The sequence below is a fragment of the Brachycentrus maculatus genome, unplaced genomic scaffold (genome assembly GCF_059751285.1).
Source record: "Brachycentrus maculatus isolate JH-2025_06_01 unplaced genomic scaffold, ASM5975128v1 h1tg000117l, whole genome shotgun sequence".
Taxonomy (NCBI): domain Eukaryota; kingdom Metazoa; phylum Arthropoda; class Insecta; order Trichoptera; family Brachycentridae; genus Brachycentrus; species Brachycentrus maculatus.
In genome coordinates, this window is record NW_028280870.1 from 2,868,138 (window position 1) to 2,891,833 (window position 23,696).

The following is a 23,696-nucleotide window of genomic DNA, read 5'->3' on the forward strand; positions in this document are numbered from 1 at the left end:
CAGACTTGGTTTTGGGGGTCTTGGCTGTTTCAGCTCTATTTTTTTTAAATCAAAAGCAGCTAAAATTCGCTATATCCGCCAATCTCAAGGTCTTATGACGGGTGATTCACACTATGAATCACCTGTGGAACACACTAATTTACTTTTTGTTACTATTTAAACGACGATTTTATGTAATTATAAATTTGGATTATTTAAATAGCGCCCTTTTCTTAAAATACTACCCAAAGGCGCTTCACTGTGATTGAATTGGAGATAATGGAAATGATTTAGCAAATAAATGCGTTTTTAGTTTTTTTTTCTAAGGATCATCTCAATCTCACTATTTCTAACTACTGGTGGAAGAGCATTTCACGAAATCCGTCCCGAAACAGCAAAGACACGCTCGCCAAATTTAATGCGCTGGTTGCGAGCTGGTAAGATCACTTTGCTCATAACAGCTGTTGCAGCCGATCGAAGCGTGAGACGTCTATCAAGCAATTCGTCTGGAATACACAGGTCTTTTAGATACTCTGGAGAAATATTATGACGATGATTAACTGTTCCTGAGAAACGAGTGTCGTAATAAACCACCCTTTGTATTGGAGGTCCGTTCCTTTTCAGGACCTCTGACCTTTTAGCTTTGAGCGTTCTTTTGTGTCAAACGTAAAACTGTTTTCCTCGCGAGGGACTCCCACGCTCCGTGACTAACACCTCCAAACTCTTCTCTTCTTCTTGGGCTCGTTTATTTGCACGCGTCAGTCAGTGCGTGACTCGAACACGAATGTAGGGATATTTCTTTACACACTTAAACTAGTCTTTAAAAGTAAACTTTATCAGGACTTAATGAAGTAAAGTTTAAAGCTCCCCAAGACAAGGACAATTACTTTCAAGCGATAGTCAGGGGGACCTGACATGACACGCATAGAAGAAGAATTAAGTAAAAGGTTATGGAGGTCGTTAACTTGACGTATAAGTATGTATGTGTTATCGATTGTTAAAAAAACAACTTATTTTGGATATTTTAACCAGTCTATTACATCGAACTTTTCATTCTACTTAAAGTGTAGGTACTGCTTTTGTTTCCAGGTCTGAGATTGTATTCGGAAGCTAACGATTTAACTACGCAGTGGTAGAGATAACTATAAGTATACATTTGTGCAGTAAAAATTATTTATTAAAATAAAAACTGTTACCTTAACTTTTTGACAATACGACCTTTGATCAGTTTTAAAATGCACTAAAAAAATTACTACTTATTTTTTGTGAAGGCGCCGTTTCTTTTTGGAATTTTATAAATTTCATTAATTGATTCGGCAGTCACTTGTGGTAATAAATATCTAACCATTTTTAGTTTTATTTTACCTGTAATTACCACTATTCATTACTATCTGTTGTGACGTGTGTTTCAATACATTCCGTATCATCTTATTTTCTTACGGTGTTTGAAAAAGTTCGTTTTAAATTGAAAATGGAATTGTAAATGTCAATTTCCAAATTTTCTACACGCAATACCAAACTTTTGAATATACTAAAAGTCATTTTTTGTATTGCTTAGATAAATATTTGGGAAACAGCCGATACTATCCAGGACCAAAAATTGCGTTGCTCAGTAGTTCTCACGCTTTTCCAGTCATTTTATGATTTTCACCGTTGCCATTAAATTCTTCCCTGCCAATCTCACATAGCTTGTATCAACAAGCATTATTTTAGAGCCGTAGTTTGCGTACGAAGTAGTGAAATACACTGCATTCCTCTGTGAGCGGACATACCGAGTAGCATGAATCAAATCCCGAACTGGTATCGCGTATTACTTAGCACTGCAGTGGCGCACGCGAAAAGTTGCATTTTAACATAGATGAAGAAGAATATGGAAGTCTGGGTGTTTACATGGCTTATAACGATTGAATGCAAAATGTGGGTTTTCTCTCCACGAAATACGTGACCCGGATATGAGTTCTTACGAACCTAAATACACTACAAGAGGTCTCTGATACTAGGAGATGCTTCAAAAAAAAATTTTTATCAAACTTATATTTTGACCAGTTTTTTATCGCAATTGTGTTTGGTCACACTCAAAATATTGATGCTGATTCATGTGATCACTTTATACATGTGTAACATTCACCATTTAATCCATCATTGACAACCACACTACTCAAATTTAGGATATGGTATGTATGCTTTAATTTACACTTTCTTTCATGTGCTAGTTCTCGGCACCATCTATGAGTAGGTTCAGTAAGTTTTTTAAAAAAAATATCAGAGTCCTTAACGAAATTTATGTGAAATTCTTGTCGAATGATTTTACATATTAGGAGACGCTTGAAAACATGATTTTTTTTTCAAACTTTGATTTTGATTATTAAGACCAATTTTATGTTCACAATATTTTGAGTTTTCCAAATCTGTGATTACTAGTCTGGGTAATGCACAGGCAAATACTTACACTTCCATATTCTTTTTCGGACGCTTGATTTTTTTTAAAAACTTAAGGTATTTCGGCCAGTTATTTAATCGCAGTATTTTTAGTGTGTTTGGTGACGCACAAAATATTGAGAGCCAATATTATCTCTGCTCCGCCTCTGCGTTTGCGACCGGCACACTTGCAGTAGCAGCCTGAAGTCTAGTGATCTCGCCTCGCGTAGTACCGGTACCGGTATCGAGTTCCGAGTGCGGCAAGAGACGACAAGAGGCGGCGCACAGATCAGGGAGGATATTAGCGGCAATGACCTGCCGCCGGCCCGCATAGCGCGACGCTCCGGAAACTGCGGTGTCTCCGCTCACCGATCTCGTCACTCTCACTTCCGCCTTCATTCGGATGACCCGATCGTCTTAAAAATCAGATTCTTATAGATAATATATGCGCTGTGACGTGCACAGAGTTTTTAATCAGGAGATGCACGCCTCTCATTATCCGACATTCTGTACCATTCTTGCTCAGTTCGCGAAGTCATCAAATGTGACGTTATTAGTCGATTTCATCGCAAGAACCGAAATTGCAAAATTTGCTACCCCTGTTACCGCGCCGTCACTGAATCCGTGGAATTTACTTACTCTTTTGACAAATTTCGTATTTCTCCTTTAACTGTTCGTGTCATGTCAGGTCCCCCTGACGTCGACTATCACTTGAGAGCAATTCGCTCACTCCTTTCAAGAACGTCATTAATCAAAAAACTTGATTTTTCAGGAAAACGTTTTTAAAGTTTAAAAATATAATACAATGTATTAAAAATAAATATCAAGCCACTTATTGAACTTTTTACTGTGCAACAGATCTTTTTAGGTAAAACTCGAATGTTTTTTCTCCATTTGAAAAATATTTAGTATTTAAAACAAAAATTAAACAATACCTTTTCTTCAAAATGCAAAAACAACACTTTCTGCCCTGTAGCGGGCAAATATTAATTTAAAAATATGCCACTTTTGCTGGGATATAGTACATTTTCTGGGCATTCCGAAAACATGCACAACTAAAAATTGGCGATTTTTGATTTATGACGTTCTTGAAAGGAGTGAGCGAATTGTCCTTGTCTCGGACAGCTCTAAACAGCGCCTCGACGGTCCTGATCCCCATCCAATCTCGTATATTCCGGAGCTAGGAGATCTGCCTTCTGCCCACATCTCGTCGACCCTCTATTTTGCCGATCACAACTGTATATTCAGCTTTTACTTATTTTATACCCTTTAAATTAAAAATTCATGACATGAAATTAAAACATCATAAATATTTATCCTTCATCATATATAGCCTTCATCATATTTAGCCTTTATCATATTTAGCCTTCTCATTTTGTACAATCGTAGCACATATAAAACATGGTAAATAAGAAAAAGTTAAGCGCCATTGAGACGATAGTTTGAAAATAAATAGCGGAGATGTAACCTCTCTGCGCACTTTTGAGTAATTGAATATCACGATCAATTATTCGGCTTGTCTTTGATTTTATTAATTAATACGATGGGAATATTTTTGACAAAAGTCAGCACCTAAATAAATTCACAATTGTTTTTGTATCATTATACCAATTAATTTTCTGTCTGTTTAAATTTGCTTAGCATTGTTTTCCTTCGCAAGAGATATTTCTCCTGCCTCACCCGACTTTCCTGAGTAGGGGGGGGGTATGGCGACCCCCTCCACCCGGATATCGATGTCCGCCCACGTCACAGCAGAGCTCCTAAATTAGTCATTTAGAAAGACTACCAACTTCAGCTTACCCCTGACAAACTTCAATCACTAATTCTCGGCATTTTTTTCCCTGAAAGTGATTCATTTCTGTAAAATAAATTATCTCCGTCACTGGTGAGTTTTAATGAAGATTGTGTTTTGAAAAAGAGCAGTATTTTAAAAAGTTTCTGATAATGAAATACAAATAAACCTCTCATAACGAGTAATTCGCACAACGCGCAAGAGAAAAAGTTGTTCCCATAACGAGTTACAGAGAATGGATAAGTCCCCTTTTCACGACATTCACTTATGAACCGGGACCGTGCCAGTCAAAATAAATATTTTTTCGCTTAGCGAGTATATTCTGGAACGAATTATGCTCGTTATGAGAGGTTCCACTGTAATGCAATATTGCAAGGCATTAAATAAAAATATTTTGTGATTTTTTAATGTTATTATTAAATGTTTAAACTATGAGAATTTTAACTACTTTTAAAACTGATCCACAAAGGTTTTCTATCTAGTATTTCTAGCCCATACCTCCATGGTAACCTACTACTAACGTTGTTATTACGGCAAAATCAGTATGAGGTGTTACAAATCCGCAAAGGCCCATTTTTTGTCCATATGTGGTACTGGCAAATTGGACAAATGGTTCAAATTAAATAGCCGAGGAGAGCTGGACTCGAATCATAAACAATATATGTCGAAAAAGAATATTATTACGATTGTGAAACGTCACGTCACGTTACAAAAAAAAATAAGTGCTCAATTTCACACAGCAAATGCACTATATTTAAAGTTTGTGGCAAGCCTAAAACCGCTACAAAGACGAGGATATTAAGTAAGGTAAAGCGAGCATCGCTTTTCTAGGGCTAATTTGCGACGTTTGATTGCATATAGCCCTCTGTTTATCAACTGTCACTTGAACCTCCATGGATTTCACCCCTCCAAATTAGCACTCGTATCTGTCTTAGGAGAGTTGACTCGCTCGTTTTGCAATTTACGCGTGCGGTTTGACTGAAAGCAGACCCTAATCCGCTACGCCGAATTTCAATGAACGCTTGTTTACCTGCGACTGCCGGCGAGGTGCTGTGTTTACACTGGGCGTTCTTTATGACCCGCGATGTGTGCAATGTAAACTCGACCCAGATTACCTACCCCACTTGCTTGTGAACCCATTCCCCATCCCCCTCCCCCTTTCCGCCATCGACGACCCGATGGAAATGGGAAATAAGCCATTCGCAAAGCGATTCCTTCAGAGAAATTGTAAGATATTAATTTAATAAATTGTTATTACGAGATTACTGTTCAGTTCAATTTGAAGATTATTTTATTCATTGTAGACATTGGGGATTTAATTGAAAAAAGCTTTTTTAAAAGATATTGTTTAGTTAGATTTTTTAATTCGATCACTTAAAGCTTATCACGCCACGAGTGCACGAATTTGATGTACAGTTGTCCTACATTCCTTCTCCACTTCCTTTTCCACATATCAGCGTTGTCCTTCACCCTGAGCTCCTTCTCTGGCGTCATCGGTATCCCATCAAATTAATAATGCAAGAATAATATTTCACTCTTTTAGCCGAGTTGTTTACCGTGCTCTCGTGTAATTAGCTATCAAGTTAACATTGCGTCAGTTCAATCCGGTGCCCTTTGCACTATCTGAGTGATGTCAATGTGTGATATCAATGTGTGATTAACTTTATATTAATACTTTAACCAAATTCAACGATTTTAAATGTATTTTTATTATTAATAAGCTGTACGCATTTGTTTCATTTTTCGTGTATTTATAAATGCATAGAGGATGTAAAAAACTTGTATGGTATACATATATCGTAGTCATACAGGAGAATGTGACCAAGTGCATTGTTTTACAAAAACGTGATCATTAACTATTTGATATCTTACTAGCTTAATATTGCCCTGAAAAAATCCCAAATGATTTTAAACTTCGAAGTATAATATATTGACTTGGTAAAAATGACTAACTGCATTGATGTTTATTTTCTTGCCAAGCAAAAGTGACATAAATGGCCCTCCTGAACATTTTACGTTTGTGTAGTTGGTCACTTTCTCCTGTACGACTACGATATGTATAATACCTATTATAAATCCGATATCCGACTTGTTGTTTGATTGTGTTTTATTTGCTAAAATCTAATTTTTATTGTTTTCCATTCGTTGTCCGAGCTGCAAAGCTCACTCTAATTAAAGCACGAGTTTCGGAGTCGGGTCTAGAACCACCGCTGCTAAATTCAATGTGTCCTCCTAAATTGACACAACCCCTCCTGTGGGTAGGTACTACTGGCACTAACTACAGGGTGAGCCAAGTATCGAATGATTTGTTTGTTTGATAACTCGGCAACTAAAAAAAGTCTTAAAAATTGCTTTTGATGTAGTATTTTATTGACATCATTATTATTAAATTCGGTTATGTATAATATTTATATCCGGCAAGTGGTCCGTTCTGACATTGATGTAAGCTTCTGTGCAATTCTTGGGTATTTTGTTTAACGCGGCACAGTGTTCCTGTCCAATTATTGGAATGTTTTCTGATCCTTAGTATTTTCCTCTCAGTCTTATTTTCTTACTTATATTTATAATTTTTTTAGTTTCTTATTATACATATTTTCATTTTTTCTTAATTTTTTACTCCATCTTGTTTTTTTTGTTTTATTTAGATTATTTCGTTTCTTGTTCTTTTTTTATTGTTATTTAACTTATTTTATCTGGTTGTAAAATCATTTCAATTCTTATCAATTATCATACCATTGTTTATTGTATTATATTGTATCCCCCACGCACAGGCTATGCCTATGTGGGATTTTTGTTTATGTTCTAAACATATGCGAATGAATACATGTACTACGTAATTGTATGAAGCGAAACGTTAACAAAAAATATAAATAAATAAATAAATGTTCTGAATATTGAAAGCATTAACTTTGTGGATCATATTGATGTATTATTTTGAGAAATAAAAGACTTTGTTTTTTTAATCCACTCACATTCATGTGTGAGTGGATCAAAAAACAATTTTTTTTATTTCTAAAAATAATAAATAAATAAAGATCGGCTATTTCCGAGAAGACAACCCCGCGGAACATTTAAAACAATTGAAGTATTTCTGCTCGCTTTTTTTGTCGTATGTACATCGCTCCATGACCAATAACTGAAGGATCTGCACTTTATAATAAATGGTCCGATAAAAAGTGTCAAGAAATACGAATATAGCTCCATCCTTTGATCGTTCACTTAACTGTGGCTCAACCTATAGTATGGGTAGCCAGTAGGGATGTACCTCGCCTGCTGTATCCCGAACAGGTGACGTAATTAATAGTCACAACGTTGTTCAATGATCTGGATTGCATCCCTGTGCAAAACCGGCCTACCGTTTTATTAACTGCTCGTATAATACGCAAATGCAAATTGATAAAAAAATCAAATCGTTGCACTGAAAATATGATAACCCAATTAAAGACCGTTCTCGTTTTAATTGATTTTTTTCGTATAAATGTGACGTATCGATTTCATTTAAAATTTTGACAGAGCCGTACATTTTGCACTGCTAAATCTATTAGCAATCTAATTTTATCAAACACATACCACATTAGGTCGAAGATTACGCAATATAGTCATTAATTTACGAAACTATTTATACAAGGGCTACTGATAATTGTAGAATGGAGGTGGGTAGAATCGAAAAAGATCATGTTATTCGGCCATGTCATCCATGATTGGATGACTTATAATAGATAAGTAACTTACAAATAATTATTTATTGATTTGGCGTTTAATTTGTAGAACTCCATTTTAATTTTTGTATTAATTGTTAAATGAAACACACTTTTTTTGAGTCTACTGAGTTGTATTTTACTGTTAAAACACACATAAAAATTAATGTTGTGACAATTGTTTCGCCTAGTTATGCCATTTTTTAAACAATTGTCACAATATTAATTTTTATGTGTTTTAATAACAATTTAACAATAAAATGCCACTCAGTAGATTAAAATAATGTATTTGATTTAACGATTAATACGTAAAATAACAAATAATTTACTAAACAAGTAAGGACACGAAAACCTAACCGAAGACACTAACCAACCTACTATGATGCCGCTTCCCCGCAGTGGTAGGCAAAGAGAATAGAACACCACATCAATCTGTCTTTGCAAACAACAATCTTCGCCTGTTCCACATTAATGCATCTCCTCATACATACCTGACCTCTTTCAAGTATTAGAAATACAGTAAGACACATTATTGTCCATAAAAACATACATATGTGTATGAAAAAAAATCATCCGACTGATGTTGTCAGCATTAACACATCATAATTACTTGATTCAACTAGCTTAATTAAAAGTATTATTTAATTTAAAAGTACTCTTTTCAATCGGTTTAATTAAACCATAAGCCAAGAAATCGTCGTTCATCATTTTCTGACGCCCGCTATGATAATTCGCAGTACGCATGCGACGAGATTATTTAAACTTTGCGGTTTTAAAAACCGCTGCCTTTTCTCCGGCATTATATCCAATATTAGCGTCAAATTGCACTTGGTTTGTCTGGATCATATTCCGCTGAGTGCATTTTGACGTTCATCTCTTCTACGGAACACGGTACCCAATTTGTAGATTGCGGAGGTCGCTGTAATAATAATAAAAATATAAAGTTATGTTTTGTTACCGGTTTTCGGTATTCGGTATTAGGTCAGTGTTTCCAGTATTCGGCCGGTGACTGTGCTCGTTGGTATTTTACTACAAGTACCTCTAAAATACCAGTTTTCGTGTGTGATATATAGTGGTTGTTACTATTACTCGTTGAAAAAAAATCTAGGTTTCATTGACATTTTAACACACATAAAAAAGTTTATGGATATGAGAATATGGAAGTCTAGATATTTTTTTATATAAAAAATGGAGGTATTTGTGTTTTTATTGTATACACAAATATATTTACTTATACTTATGTATTTCATTCTATTTTTGTCGGCCTAAGCGGCCTATTATTAAAAATAGGAATCAATTTGTGGTAAACTCGAGCCTAGAAACTCCGACTCGCACACACTAAAAACGCTACCACAATCCGACTCATTTATAGGGCTTACGACCTGGCTGGTTTCAGGGATCACTTTATACACTGCATAAAATTCACCATTCTGTCCATGATTGATAACCACGGTGCTTGAGATTTGAATCTGGAACATCTATTGCTGTAATTTTTTTCAGTCACTTGAATCATATATGGATTTTTGATATTTCGAATCCTATCGATCCAGCGGGGTAATGTAGGTTTTCGAATCGTATGCCTATTTTGTATCGAGATTATAGTTTGGTCCAAAGGCATTGAACTACGAAGTTTCTTGGGAATCCCAAAATAAAGAGTTGATTAATTTATATGGTATAAAACGCGTAGTTTTTTTTGTCTGTGATCAAAAGCAAAAAAATTGCAATGTAATAAATCATATTAAAAAGTCTTTCCTATTTGCTTTCTCTCGCTTGACCTCAAATTCGTCATGCTATTTTTGCTCTGAAATGGTGTTAGCTTATAATATTGTTTTATTGTGTTGAAAGTATGCTAAAATAACATTCAATTCAAAATAATTTGTGTATTTACAACTTGATGTTTCACTTTATCCGCATTTAATGCAACACAACGCACTTCATTCGATTGATGAAGCATAAACGTTAACACAAAACAAAAGGGCCTTTTCAGGTTTAAAAAAATGTATGTAGCCCAAAATTACAATGAATGTGGTTTTATATTTTTTCCTACGATGTTTACATTTTTTTCTAAAAGCGCCTAAAATATGGATAATGTTACGTTACAGATAAGATATAACTTATGCCATACCACTCTGTCTTTGCAAACATCCTTCGCCTTTTCCACATTCATGCATCTCCTCACACATTACATACCCTTCGAATATTTCAACTCCTAACCTGTCCAACTGCCAAGCATTTGAAGTCCTCGATGCCATTTTTTTTTCTCGGTTTTCCTCTGCTACTATTTTCTACTATGTTTGCCTCATATATTTGTTTTAACAGCTCTTCCTCGCCTATTCGTTCCGCATGACAAAATGATCCCAACACACCTTCCTTTATTTAATAGTTGACGCTTATCTTAGTCTCGCATTCCTTATTTAACTATTGGAAAATGTATCGTACATTGTTTCACCATTCGCCTGACTGATCGCATATTGGCTCCATTCAGTCTACTTTCATCCTTTTGTCAAGTCTACGCTTCACTTCCGTACATTAGGGTTTGTAGCAGGACTCGTTAGCTCAAGTTTTTATGTCAACAGTATTGTATAGTAAAAAAATAACTAGCTTTTTCCACTTTTATTTTATTTGACTAGTTTCTTTTTTTGAAAAGAAAATTGACAATATTATTTTGAAAAAAGTAAAAACTATATGCCTTTTTCCATATGTATTTTATTTGACTATTTATTTTTTAATATCGGCAATATTATAGTATAAAATAATGAAGTAACAACTATATATATTTTCCACTATTATTTTATTTGACTAGTTTCTATTTGCACAAAAAGAAAATCAACAATAGTATATTTAATTAAATTGATTTATACGAGCTTATTTATTGTACATTGTTGTAACATTCGTATTTAGAGCCAATGGCCTCTGCTTCCGTGTAGATTTATTTATAGAGAATCGGATAAATAATAATTCGGTGGGTAAAAAAGTACACGGTCGCGGGTTCATTGTTCTAGGCTGACTTCGTGAGAACATTCGGCGGAGGCATCTACGGCCGCCAGCTCGGGGGACTTGCTCCGGACCTGGTGATCCGTGATGGTCCACATTAGTGTCGTGCCTGTGTTCTACATGCGTGTACCACGTCCCGGGGTCAGAGTGTACGGAGCTGTCAGATGGACGAGGCCGAATGCCTCAACATGTACGTTAGGGTGGCACGACCTCCAAAATATTTAAATATTGAAAAAAAAACGGAAAGTTTTATTTTTATTTTTTAACAAATCAGAAAGCCTTTTTCCATTTTTTAAATATCATGATGTTCAACCAAGGATATTGTTCATATGTTACAAAAATATGAACACCTTAGAAAAAAATAACTACAAAATACAAAATTCAACATCGTTGACTGCTTTACTCGCAAGGCGAAACAGCTATCATTTTTTTAAATTCAGGGTTGCGCCCTATTTCCTAAACACAGTCGAATTTGGGAGTCTAGCCATTGATCCTGGTCTGATCTACCCTAAATGTGCCTACCTATGCAATACGGACGTGTGTATATTATTTATCCTATTTCATTTCTAGATAAATCGCGTATAATATTTCAGCAAAATGCTGTTAATTCTGGGCCGCCAAAGGGGCTCTCGTAATAAATTATACTATTCTAGAAATGTCGAAATTTGCGTACGTTCTCAATCCGCCTCTAGATTTATGCCCCTAGGGCTGTCTATAAAAGGTCTCGCAGTAATCATGCCGTTCATTTTCCGTCGAATCCTGACGCAGAGCAGATCTCGTCAGATTTACGGAAATCCACGTAATCTTTCCGCCCCGCCATTAACTAAAGTAGACTAGAGAGTTTTATTTGCATAGGCAATTCGTGACAGACCAATTATGATTAGCGATAGTTATTTCTGGAAGAATATTGTAACTGAGGAATAACTGAGAATATATTTATCGAGTATTTTGTCATTTTTTTCACTCTATATGTTTCAGGGTAATATTGAATGAATATTAGAGTGTCGGGTTGTAGTCACGTGGTTAGTGCGCGGACTCTTGAGTTAGAGTTTCTCGGTTCGAACCCACTCTACCACAATTTGATACCTATTTCTAATAAAGAGCCGCTTGGGCTCACAGAAATAGTATGAAATTGAAGTATTTTCGTAAATAATAGGAACACAAATATTTCTCTTTAAAAAAAAAAAAAAAAATCTGGTATATGAAGCGGAGGTCTGATCACCTTTCCTTCGTGTGTTAACGATCAATATAACACTGCGTTTATATGATGCAGTGCCCTATGCTCCATCGGGTGCTGATGAAGGTTTGAAGAAGAAGATACGTTTCAGTGTATGGTGTGTTAGATTAATCAGACACTGGATTATTCACCCCACGGATGATAAATCAATATTATAGGTGTCTTAGTTTGAGATGAAACAACTAAATTCCGAATGGATCTCATTAATGTTCAAATGGAGTAGGCTAAGTAAACCATATATATGTACTTCACTATTTTCTCATCTGATGGCGCCACATCAGCCATACTTCCACATCTATTGAGTTGTACTCACATGTGAAAGGGATCCAATACCATTGCATATAAACATGTTCTAAAAATTAATGCATTATGGATGTTCAATAATGGGCAGAATAGTGAGCGCTGCACAAGTGTATAAGTACCAGATCGTAAGCCCTGGAATGCTCAGACTTCCATCAAAATTCATATTATAATATTTAAAAAAAAACATAGATTTTTTATCTCAAGTTGAGACACCTATAATATATATTAATTGTGTCTAAATACAGGTTAAACTCGCAATCATCTAACTTAAATAACCTCTGTTCTGCGACAGCTCTACCCGGATTACAGGAAAAGTGGAGTGATCGATTTAGGATTGTTCTGTAATTTGAAATATCAGTCTGCTATCTGGCGCTTTTTTATTATTTTTATTTGTTAAATTTAAATAGTACCTACGTATATGGTTTTGATTTTGCTCGAGAGGAACGTCTCAGAAGTATGGCTTAAGGGCTTCAGGGCTGGAATTACAGAGGAACGATAAAGATTTAACTACATAGTGTACATAAATTTTTATTCTGTAAAAAAACAATTATTTATTAATTTTCTTTTCAGTATCATAAGTCGTCAGAAATAAAAGTCCGGAATTAAAATTAACGTTATGTACGTAGTAAAACGTTACCTTTCACACGGATTCCCAGGCCAGGTAGACATATTCATCGCAGAAGAAATAGTGGACAGTATTTTGTGTGGGCGAACCGAGAGTATTAAAGCGTACCAACTCTAGAAACGGATTTAACCGACCTCATACCGCCGAGAATTATCGCTTCCCCTTCCGGCCACTCCTTTCAGAGCTAGTTTGGTACTTTTCTAAAATCAGAAAAGCTTTTGTACTTTTAAATTTATGCTCGAGGGATTTATTTCGGTCCATTATAAATTCGTTTAATTTATCGCAATATTTTTGCGAGGATAATAACACGATAAAGAATCCCGCAGTACAGAAATACTATTTTTGTATTTCGAGGACAGCGCCGTAAAGGGAAGGAATGTTTCTCCTATGTTTCTGGCTTATTTCAGACGTCATAACACCTCCTCCCATTATCTGTCACCCTGTCACTCTCCTTTAGGTGGGTCTCCTTTTAAGTTTTCTCCGATTGATAAAAAAGAGAAAGATATTTATATTTTAATTGATATTAGTAATGTTAGTAAATAACCACTCACCGACTACTTCTGTCTACCGGTTTCGAGACGTACCCGTCTCTTCGTCAGGACATACACTACAATTTAACAATCATGCGAACAACACTACACCACACCCACTTAGTACTATGATTGTTAAATTGTTATACTTCGCATGATTGTTAAATTGTAGTGTATGTCCTGACGAAGAGACGGGTACGTCTCGAAACCGGTAGACAGAAGTAGTCGGTGAGTGGTTATTTACTAACATTACTAATATCAATTAAAATGTTTGACCACAAAGTAAATGCTTTGAATATAAATAATATATTTATATTTATTTTCGTAAGGTAAGAAATACAAATACAGTGGAAAACAAATAATATTATAGCAACTTGATTTGAAAAATTTGAAAATAGTTGAACAGTGCAACGTTTGCCCAACAATAGATACTCTGGTTGCCACTATTATTGAGTAGGATTGTCAAAAACTGAGTTTAGACCTAATTTATAAAAAATAAAAAATAATGATGGTGGATCTATTGTGGTAATATCCATCCATTTATAATTTAAGTTTTACTTGGTGAATACCACTATTTCTTAAAATCTATTGTGACACGAGTTTCGATGTACTGCGCATCATTTTCAAACACCGTTTGTGTTTGAAAATACGTGTAAATAAAAAATGAAGATGGAATAGTAAAATTAGGGTTTTTAATCCATTTTAACGACAATTCGCTCACTCCTTTCAAGAACGTCATAAATCAAAAATCGACAATTTACAGTTGTGCATGTTTTCGGAATGCCCAAAAAATGTACTATATCCCAGCAAAAACGGCATATTTTTAACTTAATATTTACCCGCTACAGGGCAGAAAGTGTTGTTTTTGCATTTTGAAGAAAAGGTATTGTTTAATTATTTTTTTAAATAAACTAAATATTTTTCAAATGGAGAAACAACATTTAGGTTTTACCTAAAACGATGTGTTGCACTGTAAAAAGTTCAATAAGTGGCTTAGTATTCATTTTTAATATATTGTATTATATTTTAAAACTTTAAAAAGGTTCTCCTGAAAAATCAAGTTTTTTGATTTATGACGTTCTTGAAAGGAGTGAGCGAATTGTTCAAGACTTTTTACGACGACATAAAACTGATAATTTAACTTAGCAAAAAGTGATTTTGTCGTATAAAATATCAGCTGATGAAAATAGCCGTAGAACTGTCATTTTTCATGCGATGTGTGGTGCATGCGACGTTGGATGTATTGAATTGACGTGTTAATATTGGTAAGGAATCTAATATGGCTATAATTAATACGAGTTAATAAATTATCACACCACTTTCACAATAATAATTAGGTTTCAAACTTAATTTTTGGGATTAAGATTTAACTTACAATTTCATAATTGACATAAGGTCTGATAAAATAAACGTCTTGTCATGTATTGTGTTATGCGCCTTGAACCTTTAGAAAAGCTGGCGATACCTGAGGCAATTCTTATAATATTTCTCAGGGAGATACTGCGCTGGAAATCTCGCTTCTCAAGTTGTCACAGAATATTATGACAACCACTGGATGAGGGTAGAAGGCAGGGGGCGAAGACTGGCCTAATCTGTAACACAATGCAATATTTGACTTTGTATTGCAATGAAATATTTTTAAAGGCAAATGTGAAGTTTGCCTTTTAAAATACTCGCATATGTGAGTTGTACGAGGGGTCGGCCTAGTTTCCGTGATCCGGTAATAGTGCTTATTCCATATCAACTGAGCGATACTTAATTGTGCTGAACAGCTTAATATGGTATTAGCCTATAGCTAGTTGCTCCACCGCCACCGCCACCGCTCGCGGACGGAACGTGCTTTTCATGCGCTCAAATTTTTAAGTACGCATTGTATAGGAAGATGCCACGTAGCCTATCGTTATTAGTTTATTTTTAACGAACGAATGTCGAAGTATTTGCAAAAGGAGCTATTGTTATTTTGCCTTTGTCCGTATTCGATTGTTATTTTAAAGAGCGAATTTCTGGTATCGGATTGCGTAACGCTCGACGAAGGTTTAAGTATTTATGTTTAGGTTAGGTTTAGGTATTTATTTGAAGGGCCCTCGATGAAGTGCTTCGTTCTCCTTGTTATCCTCGCTCGATCTATTGATTTAGAAACACGATATATAACTAACTAACCATCACATCGCTTTCCCGCAAGGGTAGGGGTAGGCAGAGAGAGTAGAATGCCACACAAATCTGCCTTTACAAATAATTTTCGCCTCTTCTACATTCATGCATCTCGTCATATTATTATTATCGCCGCTTATACCGATTCCTGACCTGACCACACCCCAGTTTTTTTAAATACTTCATCATACCAAGCTTTTCTCAGTTTGTTTTTGCTTCTATTACCCATTATATTCACCTTAATAAATTGTTTTATTGTTCTTTCTTCACTTATTCGATTCACACGTCCAAAGCATCTTCAAAAATTCAATTACATTAAATGTCACTTGGGTTTAAAAAAAATATATTTTCGGGCCATCGAATATCCCGCTTTAGTGTTACTATAATTTCATGCAATTCATGAGTGAAAATTCTTGGCAAAAACACTCTCGTTACAGAGACAATGATTTGTCATAGTAGTTTTGTTGGCAAGCACGTTATTCTCTGTTGCAGTCTACCGTATTGTTTGGGTGGAGTTTTATCGTTGTATTCTGAAGTGTATCTATCACATAGTTCCCGCTCCGCTATGGACAGTAGCAGTGCGGTGTCTGTCCTCTCGCCGCTGGCTGAGCGACGTCACGCGCCACCCAGTCTGGGGAACCAACCTGCCAACGCTGCTGTTCCGCTGTTCCGCTGTTCCGCTGTTCCGACACCGCCACCCCCCGACCGGGTCTAGGCACTTTTTAATTTTAAAGGTCTTGAAAAAAGGCGAAAGAGACGCTACGTAGTAATTTATTTATATTATTTGGAAATTACAGAACATTAATACATTTACAATGAGTAACAAAAAAACAGGTATTTGTAACATTCCATTTACAAAATTTCACATATCGCTCACTCCTTTCAACAACGTCATATATCAAAAAACTTGATTTATCAGGAGATCGTTTTTAAAGTTTAAAAAATATAATAAAATGTATTAAAAATAAATGTCAAGCCACTTCAGATTTGAACTTCATCATTTATTTGAAATTCAGATTTGTGAACAAGGATTTGGACATATCCAAAAAGTTTACCAATAAAATAATCTGGTGAAATTATAAGCTCAATAAAAATGGAATGATTAATTTCCGTATTTCACACGCCGGACGCGACGATTGAAATCAACAGTATCGGAATTTTGCCGACAGTATCTTGATGGTTACTAATTCGCCGAGAGATAATAATACCCGATCGGGAGGGGTTGTTTATCAGGGGTTCAATCAACCCCCGGAATACGAACCGTGTGACTGAATCCCATCAAGTGCGGCCTTTAAAGCTAGGTAGCTGTGAAGATGCGTTTACACTGGTAGACTTAGTCGCAAAAGACAATAGCATGTTTTGTAATGACAATTTTTTTATTAATTTTTGGCAGAGAATGCACGCACGCTAGTACTTTACTTTTCGTGTGGCTCCGGCTTCTTCTTCGCCCATTTGGGTTATGTCTTGTTGAATTAGATTCTTGGATCCAGTCTCGTCAGCCAAGCCATCGCCTCCGGGGTCGCTCCATGGATATCCCGAAGGTCACCCCACCAAACCCTTCAAGTCGGCTGTCCTGCACTATGTGTCTTATGGTCTGCTCAGCTCCACACTCACTATCAGGGTTGTTCCTTTTCCCCCACCTCCATAGCAAGTAGTTGCATCAACCCTACTCCGTTCTTACTCTGTTTTTGCTGTACCCACGCTTGTCCACTACACGGAATTTTACCGTCCGGCACGTCAGTTAGCGTTTTAAAACGATGATTGGCTTGGATTGGCTTGTGCTTTTATCCGTATTGTGTCTTTTATCTTTTTTCGGATCGGTGCTCTTGATCATTGCGTGAACATGTTGCGCGTAAATTCGATCACGCTAAACTGTCGGTAGTGGCTTTCATTTTTCAAAACCGGACTGCCGGACGGTAAAATTCCGTGCAGTGCATAAACGCCCTATCTATTGCTGCTATGGGGGGAGGGGGTGGCAGATTAGAGCATATTGTTCCGTAAGTTTTATTACTACACTACACTACGCTGCATATTTCTACATTATGCTAGTGTTTATTTTACCTCCAAACTGTACTAATAAACCCACCAGTGTAAACCGGGCTTAAGTGCCAACTATCACAAGTGGCCGCTGGCGGTAAGTGCTTGTAATACGCCAACTCCGTACATTTACTAAGGGATAATAAGGCCAATAGGGCATTCGGCTTAATTGGAACAATAGTTTGATGGGTTTGAAGCTTAAGGGAATAATGATTATCTTCAGCGTTAGTTTATATCATATCTCGTTTCTGCCGCAAGTTATATGTGACCGTGACCAGTTATTTGAAAGATTTGTAAGTAAAGCTGAGAATAGCGCCATCGGTTGAGAAATTTGTGAAGTTTGAATGGAATCCGAGACCATTGCATATATACAACTTTCAAAAATGAAGAACGTTCAATAATGGGCAGGATGGTGAACGTTACACAAGTGTATAAAGTGATCACTTAAGCCAGCCAAATATCAGGTCATATCCATCTTCTCAATGTAAAAATTGATAGATGTTTCATCTCAAGTTAAAACACCTACGAGTATAATATTATAATTTATAGCCTATAGTAGAAAATTTCTTGCGAATTCGTGAAAAGAAAAGAAAAAAGTATAATTTATATTCCAAATTGTGTTTTTTTACATGAAAAAACTTTTTACTTCGTTTTCCTATCGTTATTACAAACATAGGAGAAAATTTTGTTTGGAAAGTGTTTTTTCGATTGAATACACAAATATCTATATTTCTGCCGTGCATCGCCAGCTGGCGAAATGGTATTAGCGTAAACAAAGTGTTTATTGTTTTTATTTGATTCGGATCGGAACGTTTGTGTTAAGGAACGAATTATTTGTTTAACTTTCAGCTTCGCCAGCCAGAGCTCGACTATTTCCGTAGCAGATAAATTGAGATGTTCGCGCGTTACGAGTAGGGCGCGGTGACTCGCGGAAGCAAAAATCAATTTTCAATCGACCGCCTGTGTCGATTTATGTTAAACAAGTATTTGTACTTTTCCTATTATAAAATTCCACATTTGTAAAATTACCTGGAAGAGGGACGGGGGAGGGGGGAGGAAAAAAGAAAAGGGAAAGATTAAACCTCAAGTCAAGTACGAAACGAGGTACAACAGGATAATCAATATCGACATAAAATGATCTGAGCGCTGACAATGTCGAGTTAAGGTGTAATTTGAAAATAATCCCTAAACTCCCCTTTTCCTTTGCCTTCCGTTTATCAATTTCTAATTTATGTTTTTTTTTAAATGTTCAAGTACTATCTACCCTATGATTGCAAACAACCATATAAGGTATCAAACGCTTTGAGCAATATCACTAGTCTGCTTTTGGTTGCTCGGAAGATACTGCTTTTTTGCAATAAGTCCGCCAATGTACTTATTTATTTTGTGAACTTAAAGTTTAAATAAATAAAATAAATTTTGCGAATATGTATAGTAATAATGTCCGAAATAATAATTATTTGGGAAAATTCGCTCGTTTCCACTTTTTACCACAATGTCGGCAACCCTCGTCTCGCACAGCGCCCGCGTAATGTATAGGCAGGGGGCGCCATTGTCGCGCTAACCAGTTCACAATGGCCATCGCGTTTCATTCATTATTATTATGATTGTTTACAGAGTGCTCCATTCAGTGCTCTATTGCGGCAGGTGATGTTTCATTCACCATTGTAACAGGTTTGCATTGTGCCCACGCGTCGGGCTACACGCTGTATCCGAGTACTAGCACCTGCGAACCGACACTTTCAATTCAATTTGCCGTATTCACGTGTTATTATCACCTAATTTGGTTCGCACCTAGTATTATAATTTTTAATCACAATGAACTGTTTACGCTACGGGAGGAATTACGGATTTAACACGTAGTTTACATATGCTATTACATAATTTTTTTATTTGTATTTATAAAAATCTATTTTTTTTAATGCGCTAAGTGTGTCAAATGAAGACTGTAAGGAACATATCTGGCAAAAGTCTACGAGATGGAATAAAGAATACCAGGATAAGAGAAGCGATGCCAGATCGAAGATGTCGTTAGGCGGGGAGGCAACGAAGGAGACAAATTTCAGAGCCTCATAAATTTGTTTTACTATTCTTTCTTCACTCATTCAATTTACATGTACTCAAACTTTTATATAGTAAACACGACTAGTTTCGAGAACAGATGTTCTTATCAATAGGTGAAAATACAAGCGTAAAGGGATTTTTTTTGTATTTTTACCTGTTGGTGAGAACATCTGTATTTCTCGAAACTAGTCGTGTTTGTTTACATTAAGAAACTCAAAAAATGGTCTTATAAAAGTGTTTTTATTTTTTTAAATATTCAAATCATCACATAATTCCATAAATTTTATTCCAAATTATTCAATAACATATTATTATTTTCATTAATCATTTTCATTAGCGAAATTCGCTTATCAAAATAAAGCATTTTCGTAAGTTGGCAATATTTTGCATTATTACATACATGATTTCGGAGAATCGGTAACAATGCGGCTAGAATCATTGCGTAAAAGTTCCCGCAGGCGTCAGGTGCCCGGACTTCAATACGATATGCGTCAACATTGATAGTAAAACTCCGCGGTAATTCCAGGGGTCGCAACGAAACAATGACGTCACGAATTTTTCATTACGTCATCGAGATAATTGAATCCTTTATACTTGCCTTATTTCTTTACAAATTGCAACAAGAATATTACCGATTGTCATTCAATTGTTTGCCGATGAAAAAGCGAAAATTTCCCATTATGATTTGAAATTATAAAAACAATCATTAAAATAATATAAGCACGGAAAATGATAATTGTAAAGAATGTCCATTTTTGTGAATTAGCTGGCTGTCACTCAACCTTAGCGTACATGCATCGATTTTTAATTAATTATAATTGGAATACGTAATTATTGGTGTAATTATCTTTAAGTGATGTAGATTTGCCGATTGCATGTCGCGTTGAGTTGATATACGATATAAGAACACATTAATAATGCCCCCTACTTATGTGATTGGATTATTTATTCATTTTAACATTTTCTTTACAGTTCAAATTTCGTATAAAACCTCCATTTTATTTTAGTGATCATCTTCTTCTTCTTCGCGGGTCACAATCTGTTTACTTTTTTCATGGTCAGTCTCCACCCGTCTCTTCCAACACTACATACTAAAATTTTTGGAACTACTACTTATATCATAAATCTCACGATACTTTATGTGTAAGTTTACTGGAGCCATCTATAGTTGGTTTGAGAAAGCTTTTCTTTGGTATAGACCCTTTTATTTCGATGTATGAAAGATCCTAACCTAATATTTTACATACTAGGAGATGCCTGAAAATACGATTTTTAATTTATTGATTTGGCGTTTAATTTGTAGAATTCCATTTTAATTTGTTTATAAATTTTTAAATCAAACAGATTTTTTGAGTCTACTTATTTGTATTTTATTTAAAAAAAAAACACATAAAAATTAATATTGTGACAATTGTTTCGCCTAGTTATGGCATATTTAAACGTATGTCGAATGCCCATTCGCACCCAAAATATTTTGAATATTACTACAGTTAGCCAGCCAATCGTACATTTTATATAACAGAAGTTTATTAAATAAATAAATGTTTTTCGTGTCTATCTCACACCAATGGGAATGAATACTTCATGTTTTGATACTGAAATGTCTGATAATGTACTTTTGATACTGAAATGTCTGTCATAAACTTTATCTGCATAGTCACAAGTACAGAGGCGTAGTTTATTTTAGTTTCTAATCAACTTCTCCGGGCTGGCACGGGGCATTCTGCTTCATTTCCCATATCAAATCCCGATTCCCGGAATACAAAATCCCAACTTGTGTCAGGTACATAACTCATTCAACAGCGCCTCGCGCTCCTCTTGTATCTGACAGTTCACCCTCCCCCAAACCCATTCCCACCTCCCGTTCCGGCAACCCTCTGATGTTTGTGAATATCATATATAATATTAAACGCTTGTTTGAACAGAATAATAATAATAAAAAACTTCATAACTCAACTTTTGTCAGTGATTTGTACTTGAAATGGAATTCTAGTATTTGCTTTCATATAAGTAAGTAAATTTCATAGCTACTTCAAGTTTTTGTACTAAAACACTGGCTCTAAAAGTTTTTTCGTCCAAGAACCTTTGTGGTCACATGAAGTAAGCAAGTGTGAGAAATTAACAATCATTTGCCCCTTAATGAAAATGTTTGCCCACTTGGCGCAAATTTCCCACTTTTGCCTCATAATTGATCATGGTTATCTTATTTCCACCCTAGTCATTATGGTTTTCGTCCTGTAAGCGCATTATCAAATTTTTGTGGGAGGACTACTTTCCCGAAACTACAAGTGTTACATTTTTGACATGTCAACATAGATAAAGAAGAATATGTAAGTCTTGGTATTTTTATATGGCTTACGACCTGTCTGGTTAAGATCACTTTACACGCGTGTAACTTTCACCAATCTACCCGTGATTGACAACCGCACTACTCAAATTTTTGGAAGTCATACATATTTCAACAATCTCATGACATTCCATGACGGAGTTCACAACTGCCATCTATGATTGGATTTAGAAAACTTATATATAGCAGAAACCCTATTTGTATGCAAGATCCGATCTCGGATTATTTAACATGCTGGGAAACGCCCGAAAACCTGAGTTTTAATTTATATGCAGCTTACCATATACTTTGACCAGTTATCTTATTTCTAACATTTTGAACGTGTCCAAAAATAGTTGTTCACAAATCTGAGTTTCTCCACTTATTACTCAATTATTTTACATTTTTGACATCTCAACATAGATGAAGAAGAATTAGTTACGTGTCAATATAAACTAGTGTTAATTTAAAACCCAAAAGCAGTTAATTAAATAAAAAGAATCAAATATCAATTCTGATTATTTAAGGGGTATTTTTCATTCTTTTAATTATCTTTATTCTATTTCAATCAGATTCTGAAGCACTGAACAATCACATTTCCGTTCTCAACGTCTTATTTCTTTCTTCAAATTTGTGGAGTGGTCCCTTTCTGCACAACACCACCCATTTTGAGACGAAAATAAATGTATAAGTTCTTTTTACGTTTATTGTTTAATTTTTAAATATTTATTTTACCTTGTCAGATACCAAAGTGACATGTGTTCCAATATTTACACATAATTTTACCTAATTCACAAAGCGAGTTAGGTGATGTAAGAAGTTTATTATGACGAGAAGAATGGGTAAAGCCGTAATCGTCCCAATAAGACAATTTAATGCCGATGTTATATTTTTAAATACCACATGTTTCGAGATCGGGTCAGTAAAATGCTGTGGCGTATGTTCCATATAGGCACATAAGCAGTGCCTACTCTAATGTAGCGGAAAAAATGTATACAATTATGATGAGCAAAGAAATGTCTTAAAGTATAAATTTAAAAAAATATATTTTCTCTATTCGATTTTTAGTATCAAAATTCAAATTTTCATTTTAAAAATCAAAATTTTAAAACATGAATTACAGTAGTTTTACCACGGTTGGCGATTGTGCCTTTTTTGTTGTGGGCTTGGCGGCCTTAACAGTAAGACAATTTTTAGGAAAAAAACTAAAAGCAGATTTGTTCACAAAATCACTTCCATAATTTTCCCTTTAATTGAATTACAGATTTTATACAATTTAAGTGCCCTTGAGGAAGTATTTGCGAATATTTCTACTTCTTCTTCCTTCTCATGGATCTCCGAATCTGTTTGCTCCATTATCTGTCTCTTGTGAGGTGGATTGCCAGCTATAACGCCATCTCTTTAGAGGTCTTCCAGGTCGTCTTCTTCCTTCTGGGTTCTCTTAAAGAGCAATTTGAGCCAGTCTATTTTTGCGAATACTATTCTGGATTGAATATTTTTATCATTACCATCTTCTTCTATTCGCCGTTCCGGTCACCACAA

At 35.4% G+C, this 23,696-nt stretch overlaps 1 protein-coding gene across 3 annotated transcripts in view; it reads left to right on the plus strand.

Annotated features, from left to right (window-relative positions):
* Arf6 (ADP-ribosylation factor 6) overlaps positions 1-23,696 on the plus strand; it is a 59,916-nt gene that overhangs the window by 24,348 nt on the left and 11,872 nt on the right. The window lies entirely within an intron of this gene.